A 14,903-nucleotide genomic window follows, 5' to 3' on the forward strand; every position below is an offset into this window, starting at 1 on the left:
GAGGTGATTGCCCTTAAATGACGAAGATTTTTCCTTTTTTTTTTGTGTTTTGGGAAAAAACTAAATAAGATAGAGAGAGAGAAACTGTAAACAGAAAGATCACGGATCAGTAATATAAATCTACAAAAATAAAATATTTTTGTCATGTTTTCTTTTCAAGTCCAAAATGATGGAGAGCGTCCATTGTTGCAACACACAAACCTAAGTGAGCGACACATGGTCTTTAGTGCCTCTAGTTTAAATCTTCTCTTCTAAAACCAATGATCTTAAAAGAACAACCATTGTGTCAGAAGTGTCTCGTTTAAAAAATGTAATGTTTCTTTTGTTTTAAAACACGCAAAAGAAGCAAACTTGATTTGTTTACATTTCATTTAGTTTATTTTAAGTTTAAAAGAAAATACAAGTAGATTTACCCTACATAACTATGTAAATGGACACATATAACTATTATAACAATAACTTTGACCATTGTTTTTTATATTGAAAAAATTCATATGAAAATAAGTTGCTACCAACTTATGATACTTTGTAATACTCAGATCTCCTCAGTGTTTATGATTAAGAGTTGATGACTCAAACTGCATTCAAAAAGGGATGCTACTGTTAATAACGGATTCAGATTCAACATTTTATTTTGTGTCACCACATACAAACATATAAGATTAACATAGAATACATAAAGCAAAAAAACATATGCAATTTATGCACAATTATAGAGAGATTAATGAGAGACTTTTAAAGATATGATATATATATACATTTTTTTGTACAACTACATGTAATATTTTCATTAACAAATTTTATGAGATGATATATTTATGATTGTCGTTTTGATTTACGGGGTTGTTGACCTAAGCAGCACAAAACATTGCTGTTATCATTACAATAATATATTAAGATTTTAAGGAAAAGGGTCAATTACTTCTTTATCTTTGGATGCATTATACATTTATCTTAGTCTTTGTGGCCCAAACCGCCAGTGGTTGACATTGGTTCATGTCTGTCATAATTGTTCTTCGTAAACTGTTTTGTTATAAATTAGGCCGCTAGTTTTCTCATTTGAACTGCTTTACATTTTTTTTATGTCGGACCCTTCTATAGCCCACTATAAGGTACGAGTTTCTCTCATTCTTGAGGGCGCTACGATGGGCTATATTGCTTACATCCACTTCATTTGAACTCTTGTGGATATCTGTTTCATTGGCAATCATATGGTTTTACCACATCTCCTTATTTTTATACTCATTGAATAAATGTAAATAAAACTTTATATATGAATAATACGAGACAACAGCTCAGCGACGGACACAACAAAAACAAATCATAGGTCAACAAACGGTCTTCAACAACAGCCAACAGTCTGTACAATATATATTAAAATCTAAATCACAAATATACATAACTTTCAGCAATGAATAGAAGGACTTGAATGATCATTCCTAAACGTGTTCTTCCAATTTATGATTTTTGTATCCCTGTTACAATGTTTTAGCAATATTTAGTACCAATGCACACAAACGTAGTTCAAACCAACTGAGAAATGCACTCTCAAACATTCATTTCCATAAAGCCAGCTTTATTTTAAAAATTGATCGGACCTATGCGTTTCTCTTTTCGCAGGGTAAATTGTTACAGCTTTTTAGGTAAATGAAAAACGACAATTGCCTGACACTCATTGCGTATTGGAAACAACAATAGAAGTAGGAAAATTATGATTTGCAGGAGGTATCATGAAAATGAAAGCGAATATTTGTCAACAGGAGAACTTTAGTAAATATATGATAACTGAATTTTTATTAACCCCATAAAATTCCAATGTTTAACATATTTCTATTTATGAAACAGAACATATCGAAACTTGCCAACCTGTTGCTTCAAACGTTTATAAGAAAACCTTTAAATGTGCATTTGTTTATGATTTTTTGCAAATTTTTACACAAAACATTTTAAACTACTGTCTATTAATAACGAAAGAGAGCACATGGTGTTTTCCCAATTTATATTTACTTGCAATTATTTGAAAGAAAATAGCCTGGAAACCTTATTCTGTAGTAATGTTTTGTGGAAACAAAGGACAGTTTGGTAAGTGTAAAACTTAATAAATAGTCTTTTCGGATCTTTCTCTCTTACAAAACTCACGGTGAATTAAGGTCGAAATAATTATGACATGTTTAATTGGGATTATTTTTTAATTACAGGATAATAATAATAAAAAAAATAATTATAATAAGATGAGGATGGCATTATGATCATTATAATAGCGGTAGTTGTCGTTGTTATTCATATTTTTGGTCGAAGTTTTTTTTAGCAGGTTCAACACAAACACCAATGTCAAACACTTGATCTACAAGACTTAAAAAAAGATTCAAAAGAACAACAAACAAAACGAACAAAAGATATTCAGACACAATGGGATCGTTCATCTCGTCTGCTGTATAAGTTGCTAATCAACACTAGTTTGCAGCCAATTTTTATCTTAATACCAACCACAAGAATGATATTAATAAATAAAACGCGAAACTGTTGTCAATTTAAAGTAACACAACACTCTATTTTTTGGAAAAGTCAGTGGTCATGTTAGAAGTGTTGTTATTTAATGATCATCTTTGTATCCAAGGATTACGATCCGGCTTTGAGAGTAGGACACCGGATCGTAGCCCTTGGCTAGCGAAAATGCGTAATGCAGTTGCGGATTGAGGGGGGTGGGGTAGCAGGGGGCCCGGGTTCCCCTTATGAAGCTACATATATGGCTAATGCATAGACTTTTTACATGTCACACCCCAAACGTTGCCTAGTTTTGAGCCTCCCCCTTTCAAAATCCTGGATCCGCATCTATAATGATTAGCTGTTTAGCTTTGATGTCAGATTTTATCAAATTTAAAAATAAGCACAATTTTGATTTACAAAATGTATCTATATTTATATTATCAATGATTATGTATAAAATACTTACCTATTTTGGGCATCAATGCTGCTATATTTCCCTGTTAAAATTGCACTTTCAGTATCCTTTCAAACCAAAGAATTTGAACTGCATAAGTATTTACTAAACAAGTAAAGGATGCGCCTTAAATATTTAATGTCATCGTTATATAACACATGAAAAAAAAATCTAGACACATTTGCAGCATATTGTATGCTATTTATTTCTATAGTTAAAACAATGATTTGTAAATAGAAAGATTGAAATCAAGAAGAAGTTCCGGAAACAGCCACAGTTGAAATGGACAATTATTGATGTGAAGCTTTTTAATAATAAGCAATTGTTATAGTTTGAGAAGTACCTCAAACACTCTCAGTAGATTTTTCAGTACATGCAACGGTTAAGGAGCTTTTTACGATGCCCTTATAATATTTCAGAAGTAAAGAAAGGGACTTATACAAATATTAGCAATTTTCGACCATAAATTATTTGCAAAGTTTAACAGATACTTAAAAATATGTTATTTTGCAAATGCCAACGAACAAGAAGCTTATCAACGCAGGTATACATATACCATGTATACATTAAGAAGACACCAAACGGCTTTCAGCGATGGAGTACCTTTTCAAATTAAAAAAATCTTATTAAAAAGGCATGTGGTATGACTGGCAATGAGACAGCTATCCAGTAGAGACAAAATCACATAGATTTTAGCAACTTTATGTCACCATACAGCCTTCAACAATAAGCAAAAATCAAATCCCATGTCAAAGTATAAAAGGCTTGGCACGAATAAAATGAAAAAAAACCAATTCAAACGAAAAAACCAACGTCCAGATTTATATACAAAAATCCACTTTGTTTGTTGAGATACTAATATGATTTGCACATTATTTCCTTGAAAATTCATTTATCTCTGTTGTCACACCTGGGGAAGTTGTGTGACATGTTCCACAACGCCAAAAAAATCATGTTATGTGACATCGTTTGTTAGAATTTCTCTGTTTAAAGATTTGTTTACTTGATACATTATGTTGTAGGACTTCGTTGCATTTATATTAAGGATAGTTTCTCTGTTAATTCAGTCATTAATACTACTGCAGTTGCTTAACTACCTTTTGAAAATAAGCATACATCTGATTTTTCTGGTTATTTTCTTCATTTTTAACATCCTTATATAACCTTTTATCAGTTGATGGAGCAATTTCCCTGAATTATTGCACACTAGGTCCATTTTCAAAAGAAATGTGTCAGTCTTTCCTAAAACCTAGTTACAGCATCACAACTACAGGTGTGTTACTTGAGACTGTAACAACAATATGTCGTATTTCTCGTGGTGCCTCAACCCTTCGTATTGGCCCGAAAATTTGTGAGGTAGTGCATTTTTCTGAGTTTTGAGTGCTGGGCCCCTCTGTTCCCTTTTTTGTTAGTCTTGGATCTACAACTGTTTCTGAAATTGTAATAAAATAACACTCTCTTGAAAATGACTTAAAACTTCAATTTAGCCAAGTTTGGGCATTTATAGATAAAATTGATCAATAGACGCTTTCTTAACTAGAACCAACATTCGATTGGAAGTATAGAATTCTGTTGGAAGTTGTCGAAATTATTGGTTGTATTTCAGATACATTCATTTTAGATAGAAATATCCCCCGATTAAGTATTACTAAGAAGCGTATAAAATTTGCAATAATATATCAAAATGAACCTTTTTTTTTCTATATTATTGATTATTTATATATTTATTTCATGAAGTAATGAAGCAAAATGTAAACGTTTATAATGATACAATAGTTGCCATTTACATATGAAAATATGTTTTTGGCTTGATTATGAATCTGTTTGTATATAGTATTTGTTTTTCGTTTGTTATTTGTCTATTAAACAGACCGTTGGTTTTCTCTTTTGAATTGTTCTACATTTTGTCATGTTGGGGCCTTTTATAGTTTGCTATACGATATAGGTTTTGCATTGCTTATTGTTGAAGGCGGTACGATGACCTGTAGTTGCTAACATCTACGTCATTTGGCCTCTAATAGTTGTCTCATTGGCATTAATACCACATCTCCTTATGTTATATTAATGAAAGAACACTTTTTTTCTTACATCTTTAAATGTTAAAGTATGGACAGAGATTTTAAAAATTAGACGAACAGAATCTCACTTCATGAATTATGAAAATTAGTATTTTTGTTTTATCTTGTTGCAAACTTTACAACCTGTATATATGCATATATATGTATGTTATCCATTACTTATTTATTAGAAGAATGAAATATTATTCTATGAATATGGACGAATGATAATTTAAACAGCTTAAAATCTTTTCATCAAACCCATTTCAGGGAAATAAATATCTTCATAAATCTGATAAACGACATATGGCTTGAAAACAGATCATGATAACAATTTAACACGTGTAAAATTTACAATGGAAGAAATAGCAATTTTGACTTTTTGATCCGGCTCGCAAGATAACATGTTGACAGTTTGGCTCGTACGAATTCTCATCACCTGGTCCCTAAGTTAATTGTCTTTCTGATAAAGGTGTTTAGTGTGGTACATTAAAGAACAATCTTCTCTATAATAAATCATATTAAAACCTTATGGCTTTTTTGAACAATTTTTTATATAATTTTCATAAAGTTGCAAATATTGCAATGTAGACTTCCAGTATATCGAAAGTTGTCTTCCTGTAATGAGGTATTTATGTTTCACAGAAAAAAGTCCTGTCTTATTTTACGTCCAAAGAGAAAGTTTTGCGTTGAGAACGATACTTCATTGAGTAACGTATGCATATTTCTCAATTCGGTCAATACGCAAATCGACAGTAACGTTTCAAATTTCAATGAATGCATTTTTTGTACAACTGGAATATTTATGGACCGAGAATTTTGTTACCGCAAATTACTAAAAACATTTTACAAATTTTTGATTTTAGATACCAAAAATTTTGTTTGTGAGTTTTATCTGTACCTATATTAGAAGTCTTCAATATAATTTTTAATGGTTATAAATTTTGATTATCACGCAACATTTCCCTCCCATTCCGGATATCATATAAAAACTCCCATATCAATCTTGATCAATTGCATTAGACGAAGGGCTGGTTTGAGATCGACAGATAATACCGGGACTGATGTGCAAAGTGATGGGTCATGGTCTCTTTACCTTAAACCGCATCATCATTCAGTAACATTCGAAACCAAACTTTAGATTTAATGTAGGCTTTGCGTATGGCATGTAACATTTGCATATAATTCAAGCTTGAGCCCAAATTTACATTACTTTTAATACCTTCAAAACATAGGTCATTACTCTATAAAAATATCATGTTGTTTTATTATAAAAAAAAAATATAGTATTATTATATCAATCATGTCGTACCTTAATTTTTTGCATGCCACTACGTTATATTTTTCTTGAATTGATTATGATGTTTGTTTTTATTTACACTTAAATACAGTAAAGTATTATTTATAACCAAGACTAAGACAAAAAAGGGGCATCACATACAAAAGAGCAATCAAATCAGTGAGGCGAAGAAAAACAGACAACTCCATGACCAAAAAGAAAAATGACGAAAAGAAAAGAAAGTCCACAAAACACTAAACAGAAAACTAAGAATTAAGCAACGCGAACACCACCATAAACCGGGGACGAATTAAGAATCAGGCGGGATCTATTTATCAGTTGAACTTGGATTTTGAACCAAACTTGCAGTATTAAATTATCGATATTATGTAGATTTTTTTTTTGTTTGTTGTTTGTTTTCGGTTTTTTGTTTGTTGTTTGGTTTGTTTGTTTGTTTGGGTGCCTTTGTTTTAGGTATGACTATGATGACTTAGTTCTATTTACAATTTTATAGTCTGTTTTGTTGTAATAACACTGTTATAACACTGTCGAACGACTGTTAAACAACGAAATATATTTAATTTGTCTGTCCTATTATTATATACCCTGTCATCAAGTGCCATCGTTGTCTTCGTTGTTTATATATATATATGTCATTTTACGTTCTTAGACTTAATAAAACTTTTTTTTTTGCATCTGGACCTTACGGTATGGATCTTTGCCCATTGTTGAAGATCCGTAGGTTGACCTTTGTAGATATACGCATTCTTGTCTCTTTGGTCGTTGCTGGGTAGTTGTCAAATTACTGTAATACTTCACGACTTTATAGTACAATTCCTTATCCGAAATTTGTATGATTATTCTGTTTTGTCCAAAAAATATGTCAATCATTGAGAGCAATGAAGATTATTATATGAAAATGGTTCATAAAAAATGAAATTCGATGCTTTGTACTGCTTAAATTGCAAATCGAGGGTAATTAAAATATAAAAGAAAGCTATGATTATTAATAAGAAAATTTCAGTTGCTCACAGATCATTTGATAAATAATCCATATATCCAACCAAGAAATGACTAGTTTGAAGTGAAATCGAAAGAATCTCACATGCAAACTTGGAATCTGAAGAGATGCATTGACAGCTCTTCTTATTCTGCCATGCACTAACGGACTTAAAGATCCATGCAGAGTCCAGTTAATTCTGATTAAGGGAAAATTACGTATGTAACATTTTTTAAGCAGGACTTTAAAATCCCATATGAATAATTTTTTGGCAAAATTTACACCAGTTTTATAATTTCCTTAGGCATATCGTATTAACTTTGACAAGAAAGAGTACTCTAACTGAAAATGCTGGTGCTATAGGACTATGAAGAGGGAAAGGATGGGAAAATAAAGTCATAGAACTACTACTGTAGGATTCCTTAAACTGACAAACTAAGATAAAGATGAAGACTGTAATTGTGATAATCAGGGACTTTACAAAAAAAATGAAAGAAGCTCGCAATTATTCTTTACTTTCACTTTCTGTTAAATAGAAGTTGTCCTCTCACTGAATAATCCAAAGTTTGGTGGCTATGTTGATTGTATCTTATCTTATTGAATATAAAAAAAACACAGGTTAGCACATTTACAGTTTCAGGTCTTTTTAATATTTTGAATGAAATCTAGAAAATAACAGCTACGGCCGCTTTAGATCTAAACTGTACGACAAAAGAGATGATTTCAATTTTCCTCTTGAAAACTTTCCATTTCGATGTAGGAACTTTCCAGCAACATAACCTGCATAAGAGTATATAACCCAGTTGAGAATGTATATAGGATTTCAGCCTGCTATATATATTTCAGTTATTTTTTTTTAATGCAATATGTTTAAATTGAATAACCCAGTTGATACGATATTCAGGGCTGGCTGTCTACACGGAAGTTATTGAACAAAGTTCTTTTTCACCATTGTCATCTTTTCGCAAGTTTTACAGGCGCCATCGTGATTTAGTTAACCGTTATGATATATTTGCGTCATAGATGACCACGGATATGTAAAGGTTTTTGTGGCGTGTTATGTTAATAGTTGTTTGTAGGGTCATCTTTTTCCTTTTAGCTATTGTTTTGTCGGTTTTTCCCCGACTTATATTTCTTAATTAGTGCCTTGGTATCTTCTCTTATTTTTTCACAATAACGTTCTGTTCTTTTTTCAAGACAAAACCAAATGCAATTTATCAGGGAATTTTACTTGAAACGAGCAGCACTGAGGGTGCCACTGTCGGAGTAGGAACTCCTAACTGTTCCGGAACTTTATATGATTTACCTCCTGCTATTCATGTATCGTCATACGATTTAAAAGTCATATCATATAATATCAGACTCAATTTTTTAAAATTTTGTTTTCTTTGTAATATCATTCAATTCAAGTCCATTCGGATACAATAGATGTCATTAACCTCTGATTTTTAAATATAAAATCATGAGTAGTACTTTGGAAAGAGAAATAAGAATATTTTTTAGGAATTTTTCTTTTCTTAAAGAGGGATTTATATGCATTCTGTTTTTTTACCAAAACATAGACAAGTCGACTGACAGGGAGCATCTCGATAATTTATACCCATAAAAATACCGAATTTCTGACAATAAATAATATAAAGTAATAAAATCATGTGAAATCTACAAATTTCTGTTTAGATTCACATGACGAGTTTTATAACTTTCATCTGTATGTTGTTTAGTTTTAAAATCTATTCATAAAAGAATCGGAGTTTACCGCATCAGTCTCTGCCATTTTCAATACAAATTATTCTATTCAAAGATCATAATATAATTGGGGACATGCAAAATAATACCAATATCTTCTTCTACGATTAATAACTTTTTGATCGTTGTCAAAGTACCTTTAAGTAGAGTCAAAGGTGCCACATTATTATATGTCGCCCATAGTAACATGTATCTCTATAGTTTGAAAATTACGTGCATGGTTATATATGCTTCCTTTTGATGTTTGTCCATGTATGTAACATGTGTCTCTATAGTTTGGATCTTTCATTATAGTTGTAGATGCTTCTTTTGATGTTTGACCATGTATGTAACACGCATCTCTATTTTCTTTGTTTGGAGCTTACATGTATGGTAGTATGTGCTTGTGTTAGATGTTTGTCTATGCATGGACTGAATTTGAATTGCTATTGGTTATATATTCTGAAATGTATCACGAGTCATCACTTAAGGTCATACGGCGATCTGTACATGCCGTTTGATTTTAGATGGTATTAACACTTTCTTATTAACCTACACTTTCACTTAAAGAAATGGAGGCGAACTTTTTTTACCATTTTATACTATATCTGATGATAGATTTCTTTGAAATTGGATATATTCAATAATATTCATATAATGGTTTGAAAATGGTCACTTTTGTAACGGTTTCTTATTTATTACATAATTGTTTGAAGTTTTTTACGCACATACACAAAGATGATATATACCCCACATCTTCATGCAAACAAATTGATACTACAAAATCAGCATGATCAATGAAAGGTCCTTATGAATAGGGCATTAACCTATTTCATGCCTGTCCGAAAATCAGACTACTACAATTTCTCATTATTGATGACATATTCATTTTCGGCTTATTGTAATAAAAATTTATTTTGTAAGGATTCGATATAATCTAATATTGGTTTTTACTATGATATCGGTAACTTTTGAAGTGGTTATAATTTCAGATCGGTTTGGATCAAACTTGTACCACATGACTAATACTGTGACAATATGATGAAGTTATAATGCAGTGTCTGATATTCTTTTTTGGTTTTCCCTTTTTCTGCAGTTTCATTGTACCTATCCTGTTATATATACTGATTTCTAACTCATTAATCATGAATGCATGAGTACAGAGATACAAATTGGTTCTGTTGGTGATTTATGCTGATATGGAAAAAAAAATTGTTAATATAATGTTACTTATATACATTGTTACTTTGTTTGTTAGTCCATAATAAAGGGAATTCCGAAAATCAATTCTATGGTTTTTCCAATGAATTGAGAACATTTTAATGGATAATCAGTATTTAGTTTACTTTTGCATACTGCTTTAAATAGTTTGAAACAAAAAAATGTAATATAGGGAACTGGATAAATGAAATTAAATATAGTTTGATACGTAACTAGTTATTATTAGCACATAAATCTATTTAAATTCAGAATTCTTTCAAGTCAAAGTTGTTCTTCCCATCCTTGTTCATAATTATGTTTGCATATATACACTCCTAAACAGATTTAAATATATACACATGTGATACCATATAAGTATAGTTTAAGACACTTCTAGAATCTAAAACATTGTTTTGCTCATCAGGTATTTTTGAAACTTTTTAGACATATAACCTACGGCATTTAAAATATAAAATGTCCTTATTGTGACTATGCTTACAAATTAGAATAACAAACATGTTACATTAGTAAAGGTGTAATACCATCAATGATTTTCCCCTATTAGTCTATGTTAAATTTGCACTTTTCAAAAAATTGTGAAGAATTTATCTTTGTTTAAAATAAAAAAAATACTTGGCATAAGTAAAGTTTTATCCTGTCCAGTGCTATAGACAAAATTTCACATAACATATAAGAAAATAACCATCACTGGAAGTAAACCAATCAAATTTTCACTCCTTTTTTTCCTGTGTACAAGCTTTAGTAACCATGTAACCTCAAGCTTCCAAAATATTCTATAGAAACACCAAAATAAAAAAAATAAGGGTGCTTTAAAACACCCAAGATATGTGTTTATGACTCAGAAATTTTTTGCTGCAATGAAATGTAGGAATAATTTCCTACAACTGTCAAATTCAAGGGAATATTTTTTTCGACCCTTTTTCGTATGCAACCGGATGTGATCGGATGTGACGTTCTATGATTTGGTGGTATAACACTTAAAGCAAGTAACATATTTAATAAGTAGTACTATCTGTTATCTTAGAATAACTACAATAACTACTTTCAAGTTGAGTCAAAGAAATTTTACATTTTCATAAATAATCAACCATTTTCAAATAAATACATTTCATAGATGTTTCATACGATTCCATCATTTTGATTGTCAGACAACAATCACGTGGTGTAAAAAAAGGGGAGTTTTATATCCCAATATAATTCGTGATTGCACATGCTCTCCATGACAACGATTCAACAAAGCATAGGAATATTTTTAACAATACAAACGAAATGCTTCTTTTGTAATTTTATCGGACTGTAACAGTGTTGATCTTGCGCTCATTCATAGCATTAATGGCTTTCGCGCTTAATACAAAATCGCTTTTACTCCCCTATTAAACGAACAAAAGAAGCACTCAAACTAGAATGTTTGCTTTAATAAAGGCGACAGTTCTATGACTTAATCTGTTTATAGAAAATTCCATCAAAATTCACTATAGGCAAGGTCAAAATTTTGATATACGTTACGACTTTTCCATTCCTAAGTCTCAGGAATAGCAGGCACTCTTTGATATGACGTGTTTGTTATTGCTTTGTATGAACTTATGTGTTTTGTTATGCATCATACCGCTATTTAAAAGTTAAGTTTTTTTTCTTGTATAAAAATAAGAAGATATGGTATGACTGTCAATGAGACAACTCTCCACAAGAGACCAAATGACACAGAAATTAACAACTATAGGTCACCGTACGGTCTTCAACAATGAGCAAACCCCATATCGCATAGTCAGCTATAAAAGGCCCCAAAATGACAAATGTAAAGCAATTCAAACGAGAAAACTAACGGCCTAATTTATGTACAAAATAATGAACGAAAAAAAAATATGTTACACAGCAACACACGACATCCACTGAATTACAGGCTTCTGGCTTGGGACAGGCACATACAAAATGTGGCGGGGTTAAACTCGTTTGAATGCGCAACCCCCCCCCCCCCCCTAACCTGGGGCAGTGGTGTAACAGTACAACATAAGAACATGCTATAGTAATCAGTTGAAAAAGGCTTAACTCATCAGATGGATAATACATCTAACAAAAACACATAGTGGACGTGGACGGGTACTTATTAAATCCACACAAAAGAACGACACTATATAAGTACAGATCTGAGAGTACTCGCAGTTACTGGCAAATAACAACTAATGAAAAAAATCATGCATCTTAGACTAAAATATGACCTTGTGCAATGCCAAGATACAGGTATCGACAGATTGAAGCGCCATGAATGTGCATATGTATATACAAATAATATTTAGTTTGATCTTAATTTACTGATAACAAAATCAATATTAATACCAATAAAACAATATTCAAAGATCTAATTACAGTGTTGTATTGGTAAGCTTTTAGAATAAGTTTATTTATGTACATTTTGTTGTTTTGACTGATTTTAAAAACGGGGGATGGTTGAGATCTAAAAAAGGGGGATGGTTGAGATCTCAAAAACTTATTTTAACCGCGCTGCACTGCAAGCCAGATACCACGTCTCTCAGTACTGGTTGTATTGTGTCATATCTTAATGTTTTTGTTTTGTTTGTTATTGTGTTTTGGTTTTTCAGCTACTTGGTGTTGATGGCAGACTTTGACAACTTCTTCGATTTAGTACGATTTAGAGCTTGGCGTATTAGCTTTTTGTGTAGTTCACTGAGTTAGGGTGCTGTATCTTTGACGTATATAATACATGTCCTTTTTCAAACTTTAAAGAAGGTTCTCAAGGCTTTTGGCATTGTCTACCGTGCATCGGTATCCACAGTCTGCATGGGATATACGTTTTGGTTAAGGTTCATGAACTCGTACAATGTAAATATAACGGACGACTAGCGCGTCCAGACGCGACCACAACACAGTGTACATGCCATTATATTTTTTTTTAAATACTAGTTTGATGCGAATAGAGTGTTTACATTGGATCGTTCTTTCCAAAGATTATTTTATAGTGGTTGTGTGCCATTTGTCTCTAATTAAAGCATACATTATGGCAATAATCTCAATATCAAAGTTTATGTGAAAATAACATTAAAAGATCTTAATTTTGCATTTTATGAGGCTGCAATAAACTTTTAATGACAATGGAAACAGATGTAAAACTATCGAAATGTGTCATTTTAAACTATGTTTTACGTTCAGTTATAGAGAGCTATATTTCTACTGCTTGATTTTAACTGAAAATACAAGACTCAATTTGAATTTGAAAGGTTTAGACTATAGTAAAGTGATAGGAAATACAGAGTGGGGAGTAGGAACAAGAAACGGAATTTATGTTTTATATATCCGATTATTCCTGTTGACAAAATATGAAAATCATAAACAAATAAATGTAATTTTCATTCAAGATAGGAATCCTTTTTTCTGAATACTATACTCAGACTGTTCAATCAGTTACTTTACAATCTACAAGCCGAAAATTAGTCCATAATATGAACGAACTATTTCGCCACTGGACGTTGAGCAAGCAACAAATAATGTAAGATACTTTGGGTTTTTTTCTACTAAAAAGGTTTTTACTCAATAGTGTCATTAAATCACCAGTTGTGCATGTGCTATGAATGATTTCAATTAGTAAAGACAATTTTTTCCCCTACTAACCAAATAAAATTTATTTTTGGGTAAATGTTCCATTAAATACCACATTAAAATATGTTTTATTACTTTATACTCAAGGACGAATAATAATATAGTATATCGATGTCTATTAAAGTATGAGGTTAGAATAAACAAACATGTCAATGAAAAGCAAACGAATGACATCAAACCAGACTGAGACCAGGTATCTCCAACGTGCAAACATCTCCTTCCTGTTATGCATGCTTCACCCGTCATACGACTCCGAAGTTATATTCAGAAGCAAGTATGACAGACATAAAAATGGCAAAACCGATATAAGCAGATAGGCGATAGTGGATATATTGGATAATTGACACGGTTAAACATGTGTAAATATCTGTAACAAACATTTTATTTCGATTAAGTAAGAGAAAGTGAGTTAAGAATGTCTCAGACACATATCAAAAACAATCTAACAACCTTCTTGGTGTCCAATTTGTCATACGTTCTTCTGATGACAACAAAAACAATGTATTTTTAGAAAATATGGACACAGTTAACTGTTAATTTCTTTAGTTTCCTCGACTACTTATTACATTAATATTTTAAGAAGGGCATAACATAATTGTTGAGTATGAATCCATGAATAAATGAAATTTGAATAGATTAGAAAAAGTTAAATGCTTACAAACCCAGTCTTCTTTTATTTTTGATAAATGATTGTCTGTTAAATAGTTAAGCAGCTTAAAACCAGAACTTTCAATGGTAATATTAATATAGTGTTGACGTACTTGGTCACGGAATCTAAATAAAATTTACTAATTGCACTAGTCCAAACATCTTCTGAGCATAATAGGGAAAAATCATTACACGTCAGTGTATAAGAAAGTTCATACCCAATGGATTCATTTAGTTTGCTTTTTGAAAGAGAGAAAATATCATTTCATAAGGGTCGTCTGATGTACATAACCGTTCCAGGTGTCAGGAAAACACGTACTTCGTTCTGTTGTTGGGTTTGTCCACCCTGTAGTTTCTACACACATAAGACGCATATATTGCATTTTATCTATAACCTAAGTAAGCTTTCAGTCCTTCGAT

At 31.4% G+C, this 14,903-nt stretch overlaps 1 protein-coding gene across 1 annotated transcript in view; it reads left to right on the top strand.

Annotated features, from left to right (window-relative positions):
- Positions 1-14,903, top strand: part of LOC127732729 (uncharacterized) — a 38,176-nt gene that overhangs the window by 10,770 nt on the left and 12,503 nt on the right. The window lies entirely within an intron of this gene.

Source organism: Mytilus californianus, unplaced genomic scaffold (genome assembly GCF_021869535.1).
Source record: "Mytilus californianus isolate M0D057914Y unplaced genomic scaffold, xbMytCali1.0.p SCAF_26, whole genome shotgun sequence".
In the NCBI taxonomy this organism is placed as follows: Eukaryota; Metazoa; Mollusca; class Bivalvia; order Mytilida; family Mytilidae; genus Mytilus; species Mytilus californianus.